The 8901-nt window shown below is 41.3% G+C and overlaps 1 long non-coding RNA gene across 1 annotated transcript; it reads right to left on the minus strand.

Annotated features, from left to right (window-relative positions):
* Positions 1–833: 833 nt before the first annotated feature.
* On the minus strand, positions 834–1403 carry LOC135492590 (uncharacterized). Its single transcript, XR_010448094.1, has 3 exons — positions 1356–1403; positions 1040–1120; positions 834–851 (listed from the first exon to the last, which is right to left on the minus strand). It is a non-coding gene; the product is annotated as an uncharacterized LOC135492590 (long non-coding RNA).
* Positions 1404–8901: the final 7498 nt, after the last annotated feature.

Consider the following 8901-nt stretch of genomic DNA (forward strand, 5'->3'; position numbering starts at 1 on the left):
CCACCAGCAGATCGATTCCCTCGCATTGAAATGGATGATGAACCCTAAGATGGACCAGAGGATGGGCGCCTGGCACGAGACCACTTGGCCAATACCTTCTTCTAGGCTGCAAGAGACAATAAGGAAACATGTAGACAATGTTTACAATCATAACCTGTTTAATTCCTGCTAACTTGCTAATAAAACACATAGTACATTGTCCTCATTGCTCATTGGTCCGCGTACAAATTGACTCCAGAAGCTTGTCAATTTCACTTTGTGGCCGGCATGTCACACCTGTCTCAATAGATTGCTGCAATATTTGGATTTCAAGTATCAGCTTCTTCTTCTGGAGGGCCTCCAACTCCTCACATGGCGAGTTTTCTCACTTTGGCCGCTGCCATCTCATCCTTCAGTCTCTCCCCTTTCATCCTTTCATTCTCCAGGGTCGTCTGCAGGACATCAATGTGTAAAGAAAGAACATCAGCATAGCTCTTCTTCTTTGGAGTGGCGGTCCCATTTTCTGAAAGAAGGATTTAAATCCTGCAAATGCCTGATCAAAATAAGTGAGGGGACTATCTCAACATAGTTTAGTTTACGCTAAAGGCTGCAAGGTGGGCCCTTATGGTTTTAACTTCAAAAACTAAGTTACTTTGGATCCAAAAACCTAGTTCCTATATAGAGCAAAAACCACGATTCTTGAATTAATGAACAAATGGCTTAGGCCCTATTAGCCCGCAGACTTCATTGCATTGCAAATGAGTCCGTGGAGAGGGAGTGCGTGTGTGTGCATGGGGGGGGGGGGGGGACGTGTAACTTACTTTCTTTTGTGACAGTCTCCTTTTCTTTCTTTGATGCACTTCTTGCTTGACCTCAAAAACAATGTTTATGCACATATATACTTGATGTCTAGTATTGATGAATTGGCCACTCATGTACTGGGTAAATGAAATGGCTCTAAAATCTAAGCCGCTTTAGGCTTCTTGGCTCAAAATACTTTTGAGATGGTCCCTTATGACATTTATAACTTGTAGTAAGATAAAACCGATTGCTTGCTTACCTATGATTTCATCCAGTGGTCTAATATTAGCGTGAAAAAGGGACAGAGATCCTTGCCCATAGTCACTGTCGATGGTGTCAACTGGAAAGAAAAGTTTACATAAAATAGTCATGATGATGGCAGCTAGATGGCAGAAGGTAGGCCTACTGACTTATAAACATACACATGTATTTTGAAAGCAAATAACTGTGATAGATCTGTGATGGATTACATTAAAGTATTTATGTTTTAACTCGAAATACATGCAGTTATTATTATTTATTATCCCCTTGGCTAAAAGTCATTAGTTTCTCACAGGCACAGCATGCAGCCTTACCTTTGGCTTTGCCATATGAACTTGGAAACAGTTCAAGGTTGCATTCTGGTTTCTCAAGGGCCAATTCAGATGTTATACCAGTACTAGTACTTGGTTTAGGGGAATGGGCCACCTCTCTTCTGTCTGGAAAAATAATAATGTAATTAGCATTGGGAGATTAACATTGAGATGGCCCCTCGCAATGGATCGGTTACTTGAGTCTTTTCAAGTAAAGTTTATTCTTCAACGACAGTAACAACGCAAAAACGCAAAAAAATACTATTTCTGTGATATTGCTGTGATTAAAGTGCTCATTTCAGAATAATCTGAAAAAGACACCCATAATCAAGGATACATTTAGGTTTTTGAAATAACCAAGATTCGAATAAGGTAACACACCTGGGGTTTCTTTGATGTTGTTGAGCATGCAGCACTGTTTTAAAACTAGTTGTTTCTTATGATTATTTGCAAAATGTGTGCGAGCTAGGCGCACATATAAAACATGGAATCTGGCTCGCTGTGCCTACTATAACTATGATATGCTAGCCTTAATTCAACATGCAAACAAAATTATAAGTAGAAATTGTCTGTAGGCCAAGCCAATTGATTGTTGTGGCTGCTTAGAAATGGAATCTGAGAATGACAAACTTACCCTGTCTTTTTGCTGGGGGTGCTGGCATGGCACTTTCAGTGCCTCCAGTTATTCCTTGAAAACTCGGATCATCTTTAAAAGCCTCTGCTATTCGCTCTTTAATTGGGTCGATCTTTAATGCAGGGCCCCCTCCAGTGCCTCATGCATGCTTCTTTCTCTCATAATTATAGGTCTTCGCCTGAGAAACCATCTTGTTCCACTTCTCTCTTACTTTCTCCCAGCTTCTCTGGGTCACTCCAAGAGAGCTGATGACATTTGCTATGGCTTCCCGTCGTGAAACCTTAATCTCATGTGTGATGAGTGGCCCAAACTTGGCCCTGAGGCTTGAAAGTTCTTCTATTGCGTATTGGGTCAGTGTGACCATCTCAGCTTGACTAAAATTTGGCAATCTAACTTTTTTGGTATCATTTTTTGCCTCCATGGCTGCCATCTTGAATTTACAAAGATGGGGACCCTACCTCCTGTCACATGATCAAAATCCCTAGCAACGAGCGCCAAGTCCTGCTAAGCCCAGCGCTACCTAACGCTGGGCCTAACGCTGATGCTGGAACCATTATCTAGCGCCACGCCAGCTATCACTGGCTAGCGTGGTGCTAGGGGTAGCGCCACGCTAAGTCGAGCGCTATTTCAGGAACTGGGCCCTGGCTTCTTCTTGCATTCAAACGCGGCGACACGCGTCAAAAATCAAACATGTTAGATATTTGGCGTTTAGTTGCGGCAAGTGGCGGCAAGTGGCGTTCGCCGACGCCGTTCGTAGCAGATTAGGGATTTGTCAGGCGTTCAGGACTCTTGCGGCAAAAAAACGCCAGTGAACTCCGAAGTTGGCGGCTGGTGTGCTGCGGGCTTTACAGACGGCTTGAAATTCTATTCATACTTCGAGATCCTGTTTGGGTTATTGAGAATATTTAGCATTGGTTTTATCTATTTATTTGTCAACTTGGATTGGGATATTTTATTGGTAAATTTTACAATATGGTTAGTAATTTCCCTTCGGAAGGATGGATATAATTTGCTCAAGCCGTCACACACTTGCTCTGGGTAACACATTGGTTTCGGCAGTATCTGCTGTTTTATATTTATGTAAGGGCCGTGTACTAAACTATAGGAAGCATTGGAGTTATCCGTGGATGATCCGAATCGAACGAATTCGGATCGTGACCGGGTTCAGTGCTTGGTGACACCTCTTCCAATTTTACAGTCTGCAATTTAGGGCACTTAAAGCTGAACTGCATGAACAAAAACAGAAGCGTCCATGTTTTTAAAAGAGAAATGCTAACGTCCGAAACACCCTTCAGAAGTCTGCCAGAAACATTATTAATAGCATACGGCGAACCAGTGGCGCTGTCGTCGGTCTATAGCAGAACACCGGAAGTGCTGGATCATGAGGGCTATTAACAAATGCACGTAGCCCATGTCCAAACATGCGGGCGGCCTAGAATGTACATGCATGTACGTGCGTGTGTTCCGATAACCTGAAAAAACAAACGATACAAGTTGGAATTATAGAAATAGAAATAAAAAAAACCCATACCCTACCATGCCACATCAGCACATACACTTGTACCGCTATTTGCGGTGAAGACGTGGAAGATAAATTGCTCGGCACCGGTTCCAACGCAATGGTCGTCCAAAAATAGATACGAGGCCTAGTCGGTGTTGCAAGAAAGATTGATATTTGATATAAAAATGCAGGTTGCAGGTTAACTTACAGGTAATGGTTTAGGTAAAGGATTAGTTTCCAACATGTAACCCCCAACCGCTGATACCGAACCGTTGCTGCAACATGCAAGACGAATACAAAGGTTGCCTTTTCCAAAGTGGTTTCCTTGTGTGATTGATTGCAGTAGTCATGAAACCGTCTTGACCCACTAAGGGTTATGGTTGACTACATCGCATGCGAATTCCCATCGGACATCTACACCAAGGCAGCAGAATCCTTCGTGTCGTATGGGCAAGTCACTGGCGACCCTTGATTGTACAAGACGGAAACGAACACAATCATGGACACACTCGTGATTTAGTGCATTATCATAACAATATAACTGAATATAGCCTTGCAAGTGGAATGAAATTTGGCTTGTTGACCACAATAGGATGAATTTTGTGTCACTCTTACAGAGGAGAAGCAAAAATCCATGTGGTATATCATGTATCGTCATTACATGTACCTTTGATAAAAAAATGGCGCTGATCGTGCCCTTAGTTACATGTAGGGAGATATAGCACTTTCTGTATTGTCGGTTTAAGCCACCTGGTGGCCAAAGTAGGAAATTTAGTCCAGGTGTCATTACATAGGGTAACATACGTACTAAACTTCAAGTCGATAGCTCCAGTAGTTATAAAACGTGCCTTGCTATAACGGACGACAACGACGACGGACGACGGACGCTGTGCCGTAATATAAACTCGCCTCTCCAAAAACCAAATTATTTGGATGTTTTTAAAATTGCCTGTTACATAATGAAGAAACAGGATAAGCTGGTCCCCAAATACAACGGATACATGACCAACTGAATATACCATTCCATGCTGAAAACTGCGTTCAATTATCTTACTTTATCTCTGTGATATTTTTTTTAAACGGTGGACATTTACTTTCTTGTAGGACTGTACCTGAAACTAAGTCGAGAGCTTTCAGGCCGTAGAAAATCATCTGGTGCGATCTGATGACGATGATCAGACTCGAGTGCAGTTTTTTATTTATCATATACCACAAATATTGCCATAATAGCAAGAAAATGAATATATGATAAATGGTTCAGTTCATGTTGTGTGTAGGCGTATCAAAAGGGATTTTGAACAACCCCATGTTTGATAAGTTAGCATAAAGACCGTGATACAGTCAACTTCGGCCAAGGTACTTAGTTCACCCCAGTCTCAACTTCACCACAGGCAGTCATGTTATCAATTAGGCAGTCAACAATCGGTCATGCTTATGAAAAACTAGGACACGGTGTCGGCAAGAAGAGATTGCTTTGATCTGACCAGACTGCTTTTTTTATACAAACAAAACATGACATTACTGAGTAATCTGGTGAGCATTCAGGACACGTGTGCTTTTAATTTGGTGCGGCTGCAGCATCTGTTACAGACCACAGGTAAACAGTAACTCCAAATGTCTAACCTATCATATAAGTTGATAGCGAGTGATAGATTGCAGTGAGAGAACGTATTTTTAGTTCAACCTTCTTGTTGCTAAGACATGTGCCTGTTGTTGAGAAAGCACAGTCTGCACGCCATTTCATAGAAGCCAGTCGCCATGTTTAGATGGCCTCTCTGCAGCCGCTTATGTCTTGCTTATGCAGCAGCCCTCGATGACAAAGAAGAGGCTAAAGGATACATTTTTATGGATACGGCAAACCGGTGGGTCTACAGTGTACAACTTTTGTTAGTAATCATGAAGTTGCTGCCAGCTAACATGTAAGTTCAGACATAAAACCTTTTATTCTATGTATTAAACCCCTTGGAAGATTTGAAATAGTGCACTTCCACCATAAATCTGAACATCAAAGATCGGCTTCGATCGAATTTAATGACTTGATGAATTATTTGGCCATCTAGCTCTCCCGCTTGGATCGAAGGCCCTACGGTTTTTTTAAAGTCAAATCTAGGGTGATTTCACGGACAGCCATGTTGAAATCGTCGTTCTCGGTAGTTATTATTACGTTTACTGTAGGTGTTGCGGTGGGAATCAGTTTGATGATCAGGGCTGAGTTGTTCAAAGCAACCTTAGCTTTACGGAGACGTCAAGTCTTAATGTGACTGAAAATGTTAATTGGTTCAACTGAAAGAAATAACGTCCTCTTCAAGGATTCTTCAAGGATACTTGACGTAACCGTTAGAGATAACGTGACTTTTGTGCTTTTGAACAACTGGGCCCAGACGCCTATATAATAAAGATTTTCAATGAGGTCCCATTATGGTACTTTAATGGATGCCACGTCATTAGATACTTTCATATAGCGTTATTATCTTGTCATTCCATTAACTTTAGCCCTTGGAAGTGTTTTTACGGACAGCCATGTCAAAATCGTCATTCCTTTGTTTTCGGCAGTTGTTATTTCGTTTACTGTAGGCGTTGCGGCGGGAATCAGTTTGATATCAGGCGCCTATATCATAAAGATTTTTAATGAGGTTCCATTATGGTACTTGGATGCCACGTCATATATAGCGTCTTTATCTTGTCATTCCATTAACTTTAGCTCTTCGAATCTAAGGTGTACCTTTATGATAATGCATAAACTCTGTTCAAACGCGGGTTGGGATTTTGTGCTTGTATCATAATTAGCGGATCCGGATGTAGGAAAACGAATGAACTATTCAATGTTGGTAACATGCCACAGCTTGACAGCATGATTCGTTATTTATGAAATTGATGGCGCTATATGGGTGAAGGCAAGTAGCAAGCGTATTGATACTATACATGTACCCGTCTACCACGTCACTTAGCCGTGAAATTACAACCCTCGGTTAGTTTTAACCGAAGCAACCGATATATGAAAAATCTCAGTGCGACAGAACTTTGGTGACAGACATTTTGATACATAGTGGTGAACTCTGTATCAAAACGATATTCTGCTTTTAGTCCTGTCTGAGATTACGGATAGCAAGGCACCGACGGCTATGGCTCATTTGTATGCCTATGCGATGACGTAGCGTCCGTCGTCTTCGTCATTAAACTCCGTACACATGTACCCTTGGGCCCAGGGGCGATTCACACCAAATTTCGTTCAAAAATTATTCTTGGTTTGGCCAAATATAAAACATGAAATAGGACCCGTGATTTTGGTCGGATTTTCATGAAAATGTTTGGGTAGGTACTCCTAGCAAGGATACATCAACAGTGATCTCCACAGGGTTTTCTCAAGGTAGGGTGATAACCTTGATTTTCATGACGTTTTACCAGTGTGCAACACAAGGTAGGGTGGCCAGCAATTTGAGGTAGGGTGGTTAAGTAAGCTGAGACCGACAGAGGGCCGAGATGGATGCATGCCCAAGTCACAAGTAAAAGAAATATTGTACAGCTATGAATAGAAGATATGTTGCAGGTGGGTTGTTTGCTCTTGGGAAAAGAGCACTGAATAATAGAAGTACATTTTTCAATTTTTTCACAGCTTTTTGATGGCAATACATTTTTGGGGGTTTTCTCTGTGTACTCCCCTCCCCGGCCCTGCCCTGGCCACTTTGATCGGATGATTGTTGTGTGTTAAGATACCTCTATTCCTCATCTGGTGGACATTGACTGGAGATGGCACGACAATCGCTACTGGTTAAAAAATGATTCTTTTCTCTTATCAGCGTATGTGGTACAACTGTGGGTGTGGTAGCATTTTATGGCCTATCCCATATGCTCCTGTGTTGCAAAGGGTTAATTGAGACAGTTACACAAATGAAACATTTGGGGACATTGGTGGTGGCAGGGCCACCATGTCAATAGCAGCTGCTGACCTCTAGGGGATGGCAGTGGTTATTGTTGACGGAATGGTGTGAGAGTTGCGGACAGTATTCTATCTGTTGTGGTTACTGATACTGTGGTTACTTCGAAGGTTGTTAGGCTTGTTCCAATTCTGCACAAAATTTTTAAATTTTGTGCAGAATTGGAACAATTCAATATTTTCAATAGTGATTAAAATCACTATTGAAAATATCCTTCACATATTCTTCTGACTTGGAAGGCATTAAAGAACCAGCACCACAGGCATGTCACGTGATTTGGTAAATTAATGTATTATGGCAATGCAGAGGCCTTGCTCAACTTGAGCCAACTAGGACACTCTTGATGACAACCACGTGTCGAACCCAGAACAGTTTATTCATTTGAGGTCAAACGTGACACCTTATCTATCTCTGCCGCGTGTCTGGGAGATTGGAATGTTTATGTTACAGGGAATAGGCATGTAGTAGCAAGCATAGCAGAGTCTGGCAATGCATGCTGCCTCCAAAAATGGGTATGTATGTACAGGGCTTCTGAAGTTTAAGTACTGACAATGTTCAGTGTGTACATTATTAGTATAGGTATGGGTTTAACTTCAGAAGCAGCATCATCAAACCATCCACATGGGAACAAATGGCAACAGCGTATAGAAATTACATTTATTGACCTGTGGAAAAGATTAGGAAAGGCAGGGACATATATTTATTTTCCCAAACACACATGGTGAGGCCTGAATGACTTGACCTTACCAAATTGAACAAAAAAATCAATACTAAAAGAATTTCAGTACATTTACCTCCTTTATTTTTTTAAATCAGAGCTCAATTCCATTAAGAAATAAAGACTTTAAAAAAGACATTGTCTTCATTAATTTCAGATTCCTATGCAACAGTCAGGAGATCATCATGAGTTACATCTTTTTTTCCTTATGAAGTGTTGGTACCAGTAAGTTGAATATAGATTAGGCCCATATCTCAATTGGGCAGGGGGCAAACCCTCCCTCAAAATCAAGGTTACGGAACAAAACACCCCAAATTTTCATGCAGACTGGCTATTCACAACCAATGCTTCAGCAACATGGGACCAATGACAAGAAGCCACATTGCACATGACTTCCAAACATATGACAATTTATGTTAATCGTCTTGTTAATACACCAACAGAGACCAACAGAACCCCCCCCCCCCCCCCCCTGACCACAAAGAAAATGATGGGCTAGTTCAACATATCCAGCTCATCAACATCCACCGTGGCAACGATTCCAGAGTAGGAGGTTCTTTTCTGACAAAACCTCGTAAGCAGAGGCATTCCAAAACTTAGAAACATAATATCAGTACACTATAATAATATACATATACAATGAAATATTTGGTGATTAAAGATACATTTTGAATTATTCATGGACAAAAAATCAAATCAAGTCACTAGTTGCAAATATCTAGAGGTTTCGGCCATTTTAACTTGATATTCCTAAAATAAGT

Source organism: Lineus longissimus, chromosome 8, assembly GCF_910592395.1.
Source record: "Lineus longissimus chromosome 8, tnLinLong1.2, whole genome shotgun sequence".
Taxonomy (NCBI): domain Eukaryota; kingdom Metazoa; phylum Nemertea; class Pilidiophora; order Heteronemertea; family Lineidae; genus Lineus; species Lineus longissimus.